The sequence below is a fragment of the Trichosurus vulpecula genome, chromosome 6 (genome assembly GCF_011100635.1).
Source record: "Trichosurus vulpecula isolate mTriVul1 chromosome 6, mTriVul1.pri, whole genome shotgun sequence".
NCBI lineage: Eukaryota > Metazoa > Chordata > Mammalia > Diprotodontia > Phalangeridae > Trichosurus > Trichosurus vulpecula.
In genome coordinates, this window is record NC_050578.1 from 202,889,828 (window position 1) to 202,907,780 (window position 17,953).

The window sequence follows — 17,953 nt, forward strand, 5'->3', positions numbered from 1 at the left end:
TTTATAAGTATTCTTTCATGTGATCCTCATAACAACCCTGGTAGGCAGGTGCTATGATTATCCCCTTTGTATAGCTGAAGAAACTGAGACAGACAGAAGTTAACAGTCTTGCTCAGAGCCATACTGCTAATGAGTGTCTGAGGGCAGATTTGAATGCAGACTCTGGGTCCTATGCTTTATCCATTACTCCACCTAGCTGCCTGATATTGATCTGACTTGATGGAAGGAGTTCCCATCCAGGGAATTCCCTATGCTGATGAAATCACAGCTCCAGAACCCTCAAAGAAAAAGAAAAGCATTTGTTAAATGAAGGTGAAACAAGAATGGAAAAATATCATTGTCCAAATGTCCGCCCTCAGTAACTTTAAAAGTAAACTGCCAATTCCCACTCATCAAAACTAGGACTAAGGTGAGGAAGAAATCCAGTAGCCTCCTCTCCAACAGCAAATAGCTTGTATTTATGTGGTACTTTAAGTTTTACAAAGTGCTTTTGGCCCAAAAGCCCAGTGAGGTAAATAGGGCAAATATTGATTCCATTTTTTACAGAAAAGTACAGAAAAGGGACAGGGCTTGATTATTTACTCACAAGCACACATTTAGGTGACACAAACACAGAACTTCTGACTCCCATGACACAGTTAGCACTGTCTAGTAAAGAAAGAGCTGCTTGGAGAGGTGTCAGTTTGTTTACCCCTCCCTGGAGGTCTTTGAGCAAAGATTCACATAAATGATTTCGATTAGGCTGCTTCTAAGATCGCTTCCAACTCCCAAAGTCTATGATTATGGGAATATATGATTTCTGACCTCCATTCCGCATCTGTGATTCAACAAGATTTTTCCTACTACATTAGGCTGCCCAGCTGATGGCTGAAATATATTTGTGTTAGATAGACTACATTCTGTCTAAGAGGAAAAAAAACAGACACCAAACAGGAAATGGTGGCCTAAAAACAACAAAAACTAATGGGGCCATTATCTGAATAAAGGGGATAGGGATGGGAAGGATAAAGGACCTGAATATATTTATCCGTGACAAATCTATCATTCCCCTTGGTAGACTGAATCATCTTTACTCAGCTATAATTCCAGCTATGTTGCATTTTTTCTAGCAATAAGGAATTCTCATGAGTCTTAATATAGAACCAATAAACCAGTGGTTTATTCCTTTAATTAAAATGGTCTGGGGCTGAAAAAAATGTAGGTTCTTCCATACCCAGGCATCTACAATGCTTCTTGGACAAGAGCCAATCAACTAGAGTTAGTGTATGATAAAAAGAGCATCAAGATGGCACAATTAAAAAGAAACAAAAAGACAGTAATGGCCAATCTAGAAAATGCCAAGTGTGAATCACTTAAATAAGTCAGAAAGTGGAAAAGCAATTGCTTGAGGTTCTTTTTTTTTTTAAAGAAAATAGTGTTGGTGTTGCAAGAAAGATGATAGAGCAAGGTTTTAAGGATTTAAGATCACACAATCACAGAATGTGATAGTTGGAAGAGACCTCAGAGGCCATCTAGCACAAGAAAGGCACAACCTAGGCCACTGTAACACGCCCAGCAAGTGATCCAGCTCCTGCTTGAAGACCTCCAAGGAAGAGGAAACCTACTCCTTCCCAGGCAGCCCATTGCAGTATGGGACAGCTCTCATTGCAAGGATGTCCTTCCTAATATCAAGCTTAAATTGGTCTTGCTGGAACTTTACTCCCTGCTCCTTGGTTCTGCCTTCCCAGACCAAACTGAATAAGCCTCATGTCTCTTCCCTATGAAAAGCCTTCAAATACTTGAACAAAGTATTTGTTCTCCTCTCCAGGCTGAATATGCCCAGCTTTTTTCATTCATAGTCATAAGACAACATAAACTGAAAGCCCTTTACCATTGTGTCTGTCCTACTCTGGACACTCTTCAGTTCAGCAATGTCTTTCTTAAAAGATGGCACTCAGAACGAGATGAAATATTCCATATGAGGTCTGGTGAGGCCAGAGTACAGTGGGAGTGTCACCTCCCCATAACCGGCAGCTGTGTGCCCCTCTTAATGCCACCCAAGATTATATTAGCTTTTTTGATTGCCATGTCACTCTGCTGACGCAGATTGAGCTGGTAGTTCACTAAAACCCCCAGATCTTTTTCAATCCAACTGCTGTCTAACCATACCTCTCCCAACTCCTAAAGCTGAATTTTGTACCCAAGCGCAAGGCTTTACATTTATCCCTATTGGATTTCATCTTATTAGATTCAGCCTAACGCTCTAGCCTGCCAAGATCCTTTTGGCTCCTGATTCTATCATCTGGTATATTAGCTACCCTTCTCAGTTCTATGCCACCTGAAAATTTGATGAGCAGACCATCCATGCCTCTATCCAAGTCACTGATAAAAATGTTCAATAGCATAGGGCCAAGCACAGATCCCAGAGATACTCCACTGAAGACTTCCTGCCATGCTGACAAGGAGCCATTGACCACTATTTATTGTATCCAGTCATCCAACCAGTTCTGAATCCATCTGGCTGTCCCATCCATAATCTCTCCATCTTCTTCCCAAGAATTGTATGCAGTATTTTAGCAAGAGCTTGTCCAACAAACAAACAAACAAAAAACAGCCAGGTAGTTCAGTGGATCTGGAGTCAGGAAGATCTGAATTCAAATATACCCTCAGATACTTTATTAGCAGAGGAATCCTGGGCAATTCACTTAACCTCAATCTGCCTTAACTTCCTCAACTGAAAAATGGGGATAATGACAGCACCTACTTTCCAGGGTTGTTGTGAGGATCAAATGAGATAATATTTGTAAAGTGCTTGACACAGTGCCTGGGACATTATAGGCACTTAATAAATGCGAGTTTCCTTCCTTCCTTCCTTCCTTCCTTCCTTCCTTCCTTCTTTCCTTTCTTCCTTTTTCCTTCCTTCCTTCCTAAAACATAGGTAAACTATACCAACAGCATTCCCCTCACCTACAAATTTAGTTATCTGGTCCAAAAAAAGTAAGTGTCCTATAAAAAAACACCTATACTTATTGAATATTAGAGAAGGAAAGGCTTAACCTAGAACATAGAATATCAGAGCAGGAAGGGAGTCTACAACCTATAACATAGAATGCCCATACAAGAAGGAAACAGACAACCTAAAACAATACGTAGAGTATCAGAGCAGGACCTACAAGGCCCTACAAGCCAGAACATAGAATGTCAGTGCAGGAAAGGACCCTATAGCATAGGACATGCAATCTCAGCCCAGGAAGGAACCTCAAAGATTATTGTTTAACTTCCTTTATCCTACAGGTGAGGAAAATGATGCTAAGAGAAGGAAAATGGCTTGTCCAAGATCATATACTAATTGGCCACAACGTCAATGTCTAATCTCCTCTTTCTGTATTCATTTTCTAAGCCTTTCTCACTTCTAATGGCTGGGAAGGAAAAGAAAGGAAAAAGAAGGAAGGAAGCAAAGGAGGGATGTTATTATATCAAGGAGTTTATGTTTCTATATCACTCTGCAATTACAAAGGATTTTATGTATATTATCTATAGTCCAAGGATTTTTGTCCTCATTTTGCATATGATCACCCATCTCTACAGCAGCTGTTGAGAGACCTGAATCCAGGTTTCCTGACTCAACGTCCTATGTCCTTCCATTATCCCATATGTCTCTTCACCCAAACTCAGCCCTGAGCAATCAGAGTCATCAAGCTTAATCGTACCAAATCAAAATGCAGCACAGGTCAGTAAAGTTTCCAGCAGAGAGCTGGGTCAGTCTTTCTCCTCAAAAAGCAGAGAAATCACTCCAGACAATTAGCACCCTCCTGGCAGTCTCAGCAGAGCCTTGGCTGAACATCAAAACTGTTTTCGTTCCTAAAAGAGTCTTTAGGACAAGTTTAAGGCAGATCATCTAATTTTTGCCCTCCTGATGAATTGAGTTGATATATTTAAAATAAGGGCTTATCCTTGTGACATTTCCTGGCTTTCCAATGGACTCTTTTAATGTCTATCTTGGCATGGAACGGGCCCTAAATTCTTAAAGATGGTGCCAGTAAAGCATGAATTCTGGCAGATCCTCCAACTAAGTTGGAAAGAATTTGAGTACAGGCTTCATGGTGAAACCTTAAGGTACTGGAAGTCACATGTGCAAGGCGAGTCTAATGGAGGTGACTTTAATCCCTAAGTACTATACTACACATTGGGAAATTGTCAGTAGGTCAATGGAAATAATAAAGTAATGATGTAACAAATTATCTAGTCACCTGTACATTAAAAATATCAAGAGAAAAGAACTTACATGGTAAGTTTTCCTTTGGGAAACTGAACAGGTTGTTTTTTTTTAATAATCCCAAATTTCTCCCCAAAACAAAGGCTCCACCTTTTTACAGCAATATTCCTCCAGTATCATCATATTGGCTATGAGTTATAGATCCTAAGATCTCCGAAGAGTTAAGATGGAGGAGCACCCAAAGAACAACTGAGAGGTACACAGACGAATGTATTACAAAATGAGGAAATAGATATGAAAGGATGTCATCACGGAAATATGTTGACCAGAACAAAAGGCCACACTTATAGCAAGAATGAGAGATGAATGGCAGATAGCCCTCTTTGTTCCTTTTCTACCTACACAATATCAAGAAAATATGAGGAAAGTCCCTGTAGCCCCTGGGGAAGATTTGCAGGAGGAGGATATGGACAGGGACAGTGACACAGGACAGACATTCATGAAGAGGTGTCTATCACTCATTAATCAGATCACATATGTACTGGATACACATACATACATAAAATCTATATGGCCAGTAGAATACTAGCTCCCAAGGGCAAGGACTGTGCCTTTTTAAAAATCCATTATCTAGCACATAGTAGGTGTTTAATAAATGTTTGTTGACATAAATTGAATGAGAGGCAGCTCTGCCTAACACAGAGATCCATGAATTTGGAGGTAGAACCTTTCTAGCCCACTTCACTTAATGGCTGTGAGACTGAGCAAATCACTTCATTTATGGCTCAGTTTTCTCATCCATAAAATGGGGGTAACAGTTGCACTCCCAGTTGATAATTTATTTAATACTGTGCTATAGAAATTGGAGGCAGGGTATCAGTAAATAAACAACTTAGGGAAACCTAGGGTCTGGTTCCACTTTTGATGCAGGTGGGCTGTTTAACCCTGGGCAAGCCAACTTCTCATCATCTCAGGCAACTTTCTAAGACTTTCTGTTGCAGAGCAGTAATATGCCTGCATTCAGAGAGGGAGTTTTCGCTCTATTAAAGAAACCAATACTGTCTGTCTGTCTGTATATATGTATGCATGCATGTATACACACCCATTGTGGTTGTTGTTGTTGTAGTGTCTGACTTTTTGTGACCCCATGGACCACACTATACATGGGTTTTTCTTGGGCAAAGGCAATGGAGTAGTTTGACATTTTTTTCTCCACTGGATTAAAGCAAACAGAGATTAAGTGACTTGTCCAGGGTCATACAGCTAGTAAACATCTAAGACTGGATTTGAACTCAGGTCTTCCTGACTCCAAGCCCACTGCTCTATCCATTGAGCCATCCATATACACACACATACAGATATACATATATAGACAAACTATTATTAAGCTATTCTTCCACAGTCTTGTTTTATGCAAACTGTTATCTCATCTCAATATGGATACGATATGATATGAAGTCTGCAGCCAATCCACACTTCAACCTATGTGATTCTTATCCCCATCTTTCCATAAACTCTCTATAGACAACCTGCTCAACCTGCTGAAAGCTTTCTTCCTCTTCCTTTAATATTTCTTGGATACACACGACTAATGTGAAAATATGTTTAATATGAATGCGTATGTAGAGCCTGTATCAGATTGCATGCTGTCTTGGGAGGGGGAGAAAATTTAAAACTCAAAAGTTTATGGCAGTGAATGTCGAAAACTAAAAATTAATTAATTAATAAATTAGATTTAATAAATTTAATTTTATTAATAGAATCAATAAAAAAGATTTCTTAGATACTAGTACAACACTAGAGATGACCATCTGTTGCTCCTCATTCCCCCTATGTGACCAGATTACTTCCTTTTCCAGTCACATATGTCTTGGTTAATATCTTTTCTATTACCTCTCCCATCACTGGTATTGAGTTAACACCTAATTCCACCTACCATGGATGAGCTATTACCTTGCCCTTTGGGATATGTGAAATTTTGATTCTTCTGAGATCATGGGGGCCCATGGTTTGTCTGTATATAGCAGTACCAGGAGACACTGGTATTTTTTTTAAAATTAGCTTCCATAACAGACGACAAGTTGGGATCATTAACAGTATTGCACAGTTGTTATAAGCTCTTCTTATAAGCAGCACAATATACCATTTAGAACAAATACAAACAAACAAAAAAAACCAACTACCTTTATAGTCACTTAAATGTTTACATTGGCAATACTTCTATCAGTTGTTTTCCCTTGCACCATGAAGCCTGCTATCTCTCATTTCCAGAGCTAACCCAGGATCTTTTCACAAATCCAGGCCCCATCTGTTCCACCTGGTTTCTGGCTGGTACTTAGAGGAATAGTGTTAATTACCTCCTTGACAGTAAGCATTTCTACATAGTAAGCACTAATTATTATTCATTTCTTTTCCCCCAAATCATCCTTGGTCTGTCTATCATCCAGATTTTCTTACCCCTTGTGAAGGCTTTCTCTCTGATATATAACTATGAATTTATGATAAGGGATTTATGGTCCTCCTCTCATCAGTAGAGCTAGATCACAACTCATCCACACCTTTGCGTCTTGAGTGACTCCTATCCTTAGCCTTCCACAAATCTTTCATAGAAGATCTATCTACTCAAGGTGCTAGAGGCCTTTCTCCCAGGCTTCTTAATTCTTTGGATATTAGTGTGTCATTAGTGTGTCATTCAGCATCTGTTTGCCCTTACCCTCTATATGAACAGCCCACCTCCTTTTCTAGTGCTACAAGGTCTTCATAGTATCTTTTACACCTCTCCTCATATATGATATGAACTGGGCAATGGAAACTACCTTTTGCAAAATGGCCTCATGATATAGCTTTCAGTCACTTTTCAGTCATGTCTGACTCTCTGTGACCCCATTTGGTTATTTCTCATGAAAGATATTAGAGTGGTTTGCTATTTCCTTCTCTAGTTCATTTTATAGATGAGGAAAATGAGGCAAACAGGGTTAAGTGACTTGCCCAGGGTCACATAGCTAAGAAGTGTATAAGACCAGATTTAAACTCAGGAAGATGAGTCTTCCTGACCCCAGGCCCTACATTCTATCCACTGTGCCACCTAGCTGCCTCATGTGACATCCCTATGGCTTCAAAAGTGGGCAACAGGTGCATGGTGCCAAAAACAGCTCACTAAGGAGAGCCCATTGTTAAATTTTCAGTGCAAGCATTTACACTTCAGAAACTGGCTTAGAATCAAGGCTTGATTCATTGTTTTGTTGATAGTCTAGACTTAATAAAGCGATGGAGGAAATGTCAGTCCTTCACATTAACCTTAAAAGGATGTCATGCATCCTTTTTTTTTCAGGGAGCCAGTTGTTAAACATTTACCAACACACTCCTGATTGGATCTCTCTGAATCTTTGTTGCAATACGTGCCATAGAGTATTACACTAAATCTCCCCGGACCTCAGCATCTGTAAAAGGAAGGGGTTTCACTTGATGCCTTGTGAGGTCTCTTCCAGCCATAGGGCTATGATCCTAATCTCCTTAACTCATGATTCCATTTTACAACCTGGCTTCTTAAAGAGGCCAAACAATCCCTAAAGAGAGAGAAAATACTCTAGGTGAGAAAAAGCATACTCCTGGCCTAGGGGAAGCAATCTGGACTATACTCCTAATTCACTTTGTGACCCTTTTCTGGACCTCAGTTTTTAATATGTTTATAAGAAAGACAATGACCTTGGACAAGTAGCCAACCATAAAATAAAAGGGTTCAATTAGATGATCTCCAAAGTCCCATCCTTCTCTGAAGCCTATGAAACTATGTCAGCCACGTTACTGCTCAGTTTTATGAGTGTGAGAAAGTGCTTTGTAAATAACACTGAGGACCTCCTATTGAAATGCCCTGAACTTCTCCACTTAAGAAAAAAGAAAGCAAACCCTCAAAAATAAAGGCACAGAGGTACTTGTACTTGCCTAGGTACTGTGACTTAGCATTTAAGCTAAGCATGCCAGCTTAATGTTCATTTTTATTTATCTTCTCCCACAACAACCTTTCTGGAATGAATGTTAATTGAATTTGCAGCCACCTGTCATCTTATTTTATTTATGTGCATTGGATGGATTCATCACATTGTACCTTCTGGAGCATTTACAACCACAAAGGAAAAAAATGCCCATGATTCCAGTTTTCCCTCCATGGCACCTGACATAAATTCAAGGCCAGAAAAAACACCCACATCACACATAGGCAGCTGACCACAACTTCCCAACATCCCAGAGTTCTTAAAATCAAGAGTATGTCGCTCATCAGTGGCAGGATGCTAAAGAAAAAAGAGGGGGGAATGGTGTCACACTACCTTTACCACCATGTAGACAAAAACACACAGAAATAAAAGGAGCAAATGTCAGCTCACTTAAGAATGAAATTACCAAAAAAAAAAATTAAAAAAACAAAAAAAACCTAAAAATTAAAAAAATAAAAAAGAATGAAATTAACCATACAGGAAGAACTGTTGGAAAGATATTAATTCTTGCCTGCCCAAAATATAACTTTCCCCTGAATCCTCACAAGGCACTGTGGTTAGTACCTCTCTGATGACCTTATCACAGTGGTTACAGTTATCTGGTTTGGTGCCTCAACCCCTGGCTAGACTGGAAGATCCATGAGGACAGGAAGCGAGTTTTCTTAAGCATCTATATTTTCTTTAAAACATAGCATGGTGTTCAGTACATGTTGCTGTTCAGTTGTTTCAGTTGTGTCCGACTCTCTGTGACCCTATTTGGGGTTTTCTTGGCAAAGATACTGGAGTGGTTTGCCATTTCCTTGTCCAGCTCATTTTATAGATGAGAAAACTGAGGCAAACTGAGTTAAGAGACTTGCCCAGAGTCACACGGCTGGATTTGAACTCAGGTCTTCCTGACTCCAGGCCTAGGATTCTACCCACCGAGCCACCTCAGTGTTATTTCTTTTGGTCCTCACAACAACCCTGCAAGATGTCACCCCCAGTTTTCAGACAAAGAAACTGAGTCCAACAAAAAGCAAATAAATAACTTGGAGGATCATAAATTTGGAGCTACATAAGACCTTAGAGATCATTGAGTCCAACTGCCTTATTTTACAGATGAGAAATGGAAGAATAGCCATGTTAAGTGACTTGTTCAGGGTCGCACAGTTGGTAAGTGTCCAAAGAAGGATTTGAACCCAGTTCCAACAAGTGATCCACTACACCACACTGTCTCTCCTATACCACACAGGATCAGAGAGCCAGTAAATATCAGAGGCAGAATAAGAGCTCTGATCTTCTCAACTCCCAGTCAAAGGGTTCTATCCATTATAGCATATTTCCTTTACAGGGCACTTACACGTTTCAGACAAAGTCTAAAAATTGCATTCCCCGCATGTCGCTGTCTATGGGAGGTTTTGAGCCTTCTCTGCAGCACATGTAATTTGATTTTTCCAAATCAATCTCTACGTGCCAGGGAGAACAGATTTGCTGGCATTCCAAAATGTGCATTTATAAAAAGTCATATCAAAAAAAATCCTTCATTGCAGCCCCTTTAAAGCTATACCCTGGCCTGCTGCTCATCTTGGCTAGGCCTTGTCTTGGCTCTAGTTACAGACAATCCAACAACAGCATTGACAGAGGGGTGCAGGATGGCTGTCGGTTACTGACAAAACTGGATGCAAAGCCCTTGTTTCCTGACTCCTAATCTGGTCCTGTCACAGACAAAACAGTGATCAAGGCATGATAATGAAATACATTTTAAACTCAAAAGATTATATGAGAAAAATAAATATAGCTCCTCTCCACCTTGATGGAGGAATAATGGGGGAGGGATGGAAAAGGTCCTTCTGTTCTTATAGAAACTAAGGAGGATGCAGACAGCTCAGTATGAGAATTGGTTTTGTCCAACAAGGTAAAGCACTGCCTTGGGAGACAGTGGGAGCCCCACCCTTGGAAACATACAAGCAAAGGCTAAATGATCATTTATCAAGGGTGTTGTAAAGAAGATTCCTGCATGAAGTGAGAGTTTGTGCTAGGTGGCCTCTGAAGTCTCTTCTGAGAGATATTCTATTCTACAGACATCTTTCTTTAAAAGGGATATGGCCAGCATGCCAGCAAACCCTGCCACTGGGGAGGCTGAGGTTGATGGATTACTTGACCTCAGGAGTCCAAAGCTGCAGACCAAGCTTGGCACCAATATAATAAGCTCTCTGGAGGGAGGGGAGGCATTAGTCTGCCAAAAAGGGGCAAACCAACCCAGGTCAGAAACAATTGATCAGTCCTACTTTACATCTCTCACATCTGTCCCCTTCTCTCAAGTCCAGGCCCACATCACCTCTCACCTGTACTATTTGAAAGTCTGATTGCTTTCCTTACCTATGGCCTTGTCCCTCTCCAATCTACCCTTCACAAAGCTGTTAAAGTAATATTCCAAAAAGAAGCTCCAATGGATCAAATACAAAATTTTGATAGTCAAAGCCCTTCACCTTCTGTCTCCAGCCTCCTCCACGTCCTCCCCACCTTTATTGGCTCTACCTTCCAGCCATACTGACTTTCTTATTGTCCCTCACATACAACATTCCATCTCCTCTCTCTATGCCCACATGAGGTCTTTCCTGATCCTCTAGTTCCAGTGTTCCTCCACCCCAAATTACCTTGTACCTTTATATCTATTTATATGTGCACATTATCCTCTTCTATAGAATGTAAACCCTTGAGGGCAGACAGATTCTTCTTCTCCTTCTTTTCTTTCTTCTCCTCTTCCGCCTACTCCTCCTCCTTCTTATTCTCTTCCGCTTCTTCCTCCTTTTCCTCCTTCTCCTTCTCCTCCTCCTCCTCTTTAGAACCTACCACGGCACCTGACACATAAAGGCTTATAGATTGGTGTCTAGCACCAACAATAATATTATCTTCACAGGACTACAAAAATGATTTTTTCTACCTCTGAACTCAGGGTTGAAAAACAGAAAAACTCCATATTAAAAACTAGAAACCCAAAACCTATCTTCTGATGATCTTGGTAAAAATACTAATATAAACATATATTCATATATAAAGGTGCTTAATAAGACTTGTGCAATTAATTTGCCTGTCTTATCACCAGAATGGTGACCATTGAGTGCTAATTTTTTTCACCCATTGACTCATGCACAGCATCTATGGAAGCATAGATATGTCATCATTTATGATGGTAGAAGGAATATCCAATTCTAATGAAATTACAAATCTTTTTTGACAAGATAGTAGAAACCTAGTATCTAGATATTTTGATATCTAAATGACAGATATCCACTTATCTTTGCTTCTCAGGATACAATAGATAAGAAGACTATGAAGAAGCATCTTGCCACTTGGCTAGAGAACAAGCCTTGAGTCTAAGAAGACCTGGTTGGAAGTCCAGTCTCTTATATATACTGACTGTGTGATCCCAGGCACGTCATAGACTCCCAATGCTATGGGTTACTCTCTAAATCTATAAATTGCAGCAAAGTTGCTGATTTGCATTAGAAGAAGGACTTTCCTCACCTGAAAGTTCCCTATATGAATGCAATCACAGGTCTAGTTCCAATCCTTATATATGTATACATATATAAAACATATACACATATACATACTTCATGTTTATATAGTTCCCTATTGTTACAAAGCACTTTTGCAATTTGTGTGACTTTGAGCAAATAATTTCTCTTCCCTTGTTGTCAGTTTCCTACTCGACAAAACAAGTAAGCTGGTCTAATTGATCTCTAAGCTTCATTTCAGTCCTAAATGCTATGAACATAACCACACTGTTTCCTTAAAATCACCCTAGGAGGTAGAGAGAACAAGCGCTGTTACTAGGCATATGGAGCTCAGATGCCTACAATACCAACAGTTTACAGAGCACTTTCCTCACAACAACACAGGCGGGGCACGAGCTATGTAGATGTTGTGGTTATCCTCATTTGAGCATTGAGGAAATGGAAGTTTAGAGAGAGAAACTGGTAGAGACTGAATTGACTCCAATCAGATCTTCCAACTCTAATGCTTAATTTAAGAAACAATGGCCTTGAAGTTTTGTTTCTATTGCTCTCTCTCTCTCTCTCTCTCTCTCTTTCTCTCTCTTCCTCGTTCTCTCCTCTTCTCTGTCTCTCTGTCTCTGTCTCTCTCTCCCTCTCTCTGTCTCTGTCTTTCTCTGTCTCTCTCTCTGTCTCTCTCTCTCTCTCTCTTTCTCTCTCTCTCTCTCCTATATAGATAGATATGCATATATATGCATATTAATTTCATTGTTAATTATTCATATTAAGTACTAGTTATTAATTTACGCCACTGGTTCTGCTTTGTTTGGTCTATATCACTTCATATATTTCCTCGTATTTCAATTAAACACTAAATAAGCCCCTACATGCCAAATACTCTGCATACATCCTCATTCATTTCAAAAGTCCATTTTTCACTTCACAGTAACTTCTGTCCATTGGTCTCATAAATATGCATTTTATAGTACTTTCTAATAGACAAGTAACAGGGTTGACCTAAAAATAAAGCTTTTAGGTTAAACGTGGGTTCATATCAGTCATAAGCAGGCAGCCAGCCTTAGTGCAGGTTAACCTTTGCTCTGGGGCTAAGGTCCAAGATCTGCTACCTATAGCCATCCCTTATACAAAGATATGGAGGCAGCTACGTGGAACAGTGGATAGAGTGGCAACTCTTGAGTCAGGAAGATTCATCTTCCTGAATTCAAATCTGGCCTCAGACATTTACTACCTTTGTAACTCTGGGCAAGTCACTTCACCCTGTTTGCCTCAGTTTCCTCATCTGTAAAATGAGCTGGAGAAGGAAATGACAAACCACAATATACAAACATAAAAATAATACATCTAAAAAGATTTTTAAAAGAGCAATTCCCAACCACAGTCATGTAGAAACAGGCCCACCACCAATGCTTCATTAAATTATCTTTACCATGGTACATAATCTGGAAGGAGAAACTCAAGAGGAAAGGGTTCAGGGTAGGGGTGGTGAGCCTGTGGCCTCAAGGCCACATGTGGCCCTCTAGGTCTTCAAGTGCAGCCCTTTGATTGAATCTAAATTTGTTCTGTAAAATTTGGACTCAGTCAAAAAGCCACACCCAAGGACCTAGAAGGCCACATGTGGCCTGGAGGTAGCAGATTCCCCAGCCCTGGGTTAGAGGTTAGGGGCAGGGGGAAGGGGAGGAGAGAGGAGGGGAAGACATGCTTCCTAACAGGATCAGGAGAAGTAGATGTAAAAGGTCCCACTCCATAAAGCAAGTTTAAGCCAGCTGAGATGAATACTCTGCCACTTGCTAGCTGTTTGTCCTTAAGCCAGCCCCTAAGTCTCTTAGTGCCTCAGAACCCGCACCTCAAGCTGGCAAACTAAACATTCCCTAAGGTTCCTGGTGCCTGTGACATTGTATCCTAAGGGCTCTTTTCCAGCTCTAAACGTGTTGTGTTTCTGTAAAAGAAAGCACCGTATTCCAGGTAAGAGGCCTAGGGGAAAGATCACAGCCCTTAAAAATCATTGTGTTTAGTTGGTTTTAAGCCGATAAAACATATTCGCAAAGGAAATGTGGAGCACAGTCTTAACTGAAGGGGGGAGCTTTAATATCCCCTTGTCTCTTTCCTCAAAGAGAAATGCTGAAAATAGAAGAATGAAGGCTAGATTATATAAAAATTCTCTCTCTCTCTCTCTCTCTCTCTCACACACACACACACACACACACACACACACACTCAGCTTCCTCAGCATGTGTGGGCAAAGAGAAGTCCTGGAAAATGGGGGAAGAGGAAGAGAAGGGGGTGGTGAGGGGACAGATTTAGAAATTCGAGCTACGGTGGAGATCGTTTAGTCCAATCATCTACTTTACAGAAGGGGGAAACTGAGGCCCAGAGAAGGAAAGTGACTTGCCCAAGGTCACCCAAGTAGTAAATAGCATAATCCAGGTCTTCAGACTCCACGTTCACTGCTCTTTCCACTACCCATTCATTCTAACTACCCCGAGGGGCTGCAATCCACCCCACCGCCAGGCAGGCAAAAATAGGTCTCTGCAGAGATCGGCCCTCCCAGGGTGGGGACTGAGTCCTCTCCCCTTAGACACTGGTCTCTCGGATTGCTGGGACAGTCGCCTCAGGAACCCCGAGGGCAATCAGGGGAAGGATGCTCAAAACCCCCATGGCCAATGTGGACACCAGTGACACGCCTCCAACCCCGATCCTCCTCCGTCCTTCCTCTGGCCCCGCCTGCCCACGCTAAGTCCCCTTCCCCGCATAGCGCAGTGGAGAAGCCCCAGCCCTTCCGAGGAAAGCAGGGTGGGGTTCCCTTTTCCTCACCTCAGCCTGAGGATGGAGGAGAAAGAAAGAGGCATTACAGCACGACCAAAGGAGGACCTGGGCCAGACCGGCGTGAGGGAGGTGTGGGCATTGAAAAAGCATAACTCCTTTCCTCCAGCCCTTTTCGAAAGGTCCCCCCCCCCCCCGGAATCTAGATTTGAAAGAGACCTTCGCAATCATCTAGTCCGCTCCCCTCCCCCACCTCATTTTACAGAAGACAAAATTGAGGTTCTGCGAGGTAAATGACTCGCCCAAGGTCATCTAGGTAGCAAGTAGCAGAGGAGGGATTCGAACCCAAAGCCTCAGACTAGAAATCCAACTCTGCCTCTGGAGACCGCTCCACCTGCCAACCGGCGAGGGGTGGGATGCACCGTGCGAACTCTCTCTGCTGCCACATTTCTCCCCTCACCCACCGCCCCACGAATCCCAGTCCTTTTCTGGAGGCTGTCAATGTACTTGTTACTCACCAGCCTTACACTTGTGCAATGTCAGGTCTGTAGTCATCTCCACGCCTGCAGCCCAGATCAGCATCCTGCCTCCCGCGCGTTCCCGAAGCCAACAGCTTCTTTTCAGCCACTGTCAACGCAATTCATCCTCCTCCCTAGCCTTATTGGAGCGAAATAAAATTAAACACAGGGTGTGCAAAGGGGTGGGGTGAAAAAGGAAAGAAAGAAAGGCTGAGGGGTGAGCTGCCGCGAAGATCTCAGCAGACTCCCTTTAAAGTTGGCGCAGCAGCGCTTTCCCTGGGAGCCTCGGCACAGCTAGTGCATCACGCCAGCTCCTCTGGCCGGCCGGCCTGCCTGTCGCCCGGGCTCTAGGCTCCCAGGACACCGCCCATTCTCTCCAGCTTTAGATGGGGACCAAAAACCTGGAGATGCGAAGCCTCGCTCCCATTGGTCCGCTCCCCTGCCGGTCACCGGAGGGTAGGCGGTGTCCCCTCCACATCTCCCCACCCGCAACCCAGACTCAGGCACAGAATTGGAAGGGACTTGCAGAAATAAGCCTTGAGCGTGCGCAGTTGCGGCTGCTGGTGACCCAGGTAGGTAGGCTGTCCTTAATGAAAGAAATCCACTTGTCCGGGATTTCTCAGAATCCCCATCCTCCTCTCCCTTTTAAAGGGATTCAGGCTTTTCATAGATTCTCAGCAGGGGAAATTATCAAAAATCCCTTTGAGGTCTTTGAAATTTATTGGGAACACAATCATAATAGCCTCCACACGCAAAGCCTTCAATTTAATTCAATTCAATTAAGCACCTAAACCAGGGCTATAGGGGACAAAGCTCATGGTTCTTGCAATCAAGTTCATGGTCTCTCAATAAGATCTTCATAGAATGTTAGAGCTGCAAGAGACTTTAGAAATTATCCAGGTCAACTCTCTCCTTGTAACAGAAAGGGAAACTGAGGCTCAAGATTAGTTTGCATCAAAACCAAAAATAGAATCCAGAATTTTCAGAGCCAGGTCAAAATTCTTTCTTTAATACATATGCATACATTTGTATGACTCACTTTTTTTTTAAGTTACTGTCACTTCCCAGTGACATCTTTAATGTTAGATCACATCAAAGCCAGGACCAAGATCCAGGTATGGAAAAAATGTTAATTAGGTAGATTTCCATTTTTTATGTAGAAATCCAATAAATTATATCGAAATCCAAGATTTCAGCTCTAGGTCAGTGTTCTTTTAGTAATAATAAATGCCTTTTTCCACTACTCTTTTTCTCTAATGACCCCCCCTCCAAAAACTGTCACCTTTATTTTTTACAAAGAAATACATATTAAAGAATTTAAAACAAATGAACATATCTATCTGTCACATTTTAAAACATATGTTCTACCTGTATCTACAATCTACTGTGTCTCTGCTGAGAGATAATGGAGAAGAAATGCTTATCACTGATCCTTTCAATGTTCTCCCCATACCATCACAGCTTTTGTTAGGGGTGAAAGTACCACAGGACACTAAGAAACAATATACTCTGTGTTCGTAATAAAGTGCTGGAATGCACAGTGTTAGTGCTAGGTCAAGAACAGAGAAATCAATATAGGGCAAAAAAGTTGGGGAAGTGTGGAAGAGGTGGCACTTTAGATGAATTGTAAAAGATGGATAGATGAGGGATGAAGAGGACAGAAGATAGTATTATAGAAAGTGGAAGCAGCATGAATAAAGTAGGAGAAATGGAAATTAGTGTGATGTGGACAAGGGCACCAAGGAAATGGGCAGCTAAATGGAAGGGTTTAGTCTGGGGAGGAAGTCAGAGGAGATGCTCAAGTACCTTGTATTTTTTTTTTCAAAAGGACCATCTAGAGAGAAGTCCTTTGTTGTCTTGCCCAAAGGTAGGAATTTCAGGCCTGGTAAATGAGTACTATAGCAGATTGAATGAAAAAAAGTATAACATGGCTTGGATTACACACACAGAGGCAGTTATAGTCTGGGGTGTAGTAGAAAGAAAATTGTTGATAGACAGAGGGAGCAGCTGCCTGTCAGAGTTAAAGAGTAGCCGTAGCTGCCCAAAGTGGCTGTTAACTCCCTTGGGCTATAAGAGCATAAAGATATTTTCCTCCTGTTGATAATTATGGTGCTATAATTGTGATTGGAAGTTGACCCTGGATGTTTGCGAAGAATGTTAATAGGGTACAAGCAGGGATATGCTAGTAAATGTTTAATAACCAACTCTCCAAGGGAAAAAAAACTTTTAAGTTTAATCTACATAATTTGCATAATTAACATTTTCTCCATACTTTTTTAAAATCCTAGACTAGGGGTGGGGAACCTGCTACAGCAGGTTGTGGTCCAATCTATGAGCTTCAGAGTGAACTGGGTTTAAGGTTTTGTGAAAGAAGGAAAGAAAGAAAGAAAGAAAGAAAGAAAGAAAGAAAGAAAGAAAGAAAGAAAGAAAGAAAGAAAGAAAGAAAGAAAGAAAGAAAGAAAGAAAGAAATAAAGAAAGAAAGAAAGAAAGAAAGAAAGAAAGAAAGAAAGAAAGAAAGAAAGAAAGAAAGGAAGGAAGGAAGGAAGGAAGGAAGGAAGGAAGGAAGGAAGGAAGAAAGAAAGGAAGGAAGGAAGGAAGGAAGGAAGGAAGGAAGGAAGGAAGGAAGGAAGGAAAGAAGGACGAAAAGAAGGAAGGAAGGAAGGAAAGAAGGAAGGAAAGAAGGAAGGAGAAAGAAAGAGAGATCTGATAACAAGCAAAGCCTAGAATGGGGAGGTGTATATAGTCTCAAAAGGATGGCTAATGCAGAGGTCATATAGAGCTACAGCAGGTTCCCCACCCCTGTCCTAGACAATCAACAAAGCAATAAATTAAGCTCTGATTGGTCATGTTTGAGGATGTCCAGGATGTAGATATTCATGTTGAAAAGTTTACAATCAGCTCACCAGAACCAGTTCAAAACAGCCCCTGCACACCCTTAGGTGCAAGTTGATGCTTGTGGAAGCAGTATGTGTCTTCCAGACAACTTAAGG

At 41.4% G+C, this 17,953-nt stretch overlaps 1 protein-coding gene across 2 annotated transcripts in view; it reads right to left on the reverse strand.

Moving 5' to 3' along the window:
* JAKMIP1 (janus kinase and microtubule interacting protein 1) overlaps positions 1 to 15,357 on the reverse strand; it is a 214,917-nt gene extending 199,560 nt beyond the window's left edge. The window contains exon 1 of one of the 2 annotated variants that reach the window (XM_036764633.1): positions 14,963 to 15,357. The gene's annotated coding sequence lies outside the window, so the exon portion shown is untranslated. The remainder of the gene's footprint in view (positions 1 to 14,962) is intronic. The other variant, XM_036764632.1, reaches the window with a different exon arrangement.
* Positions 15,358 to 17,953: the final 2,596 nt, after the last annotated feature.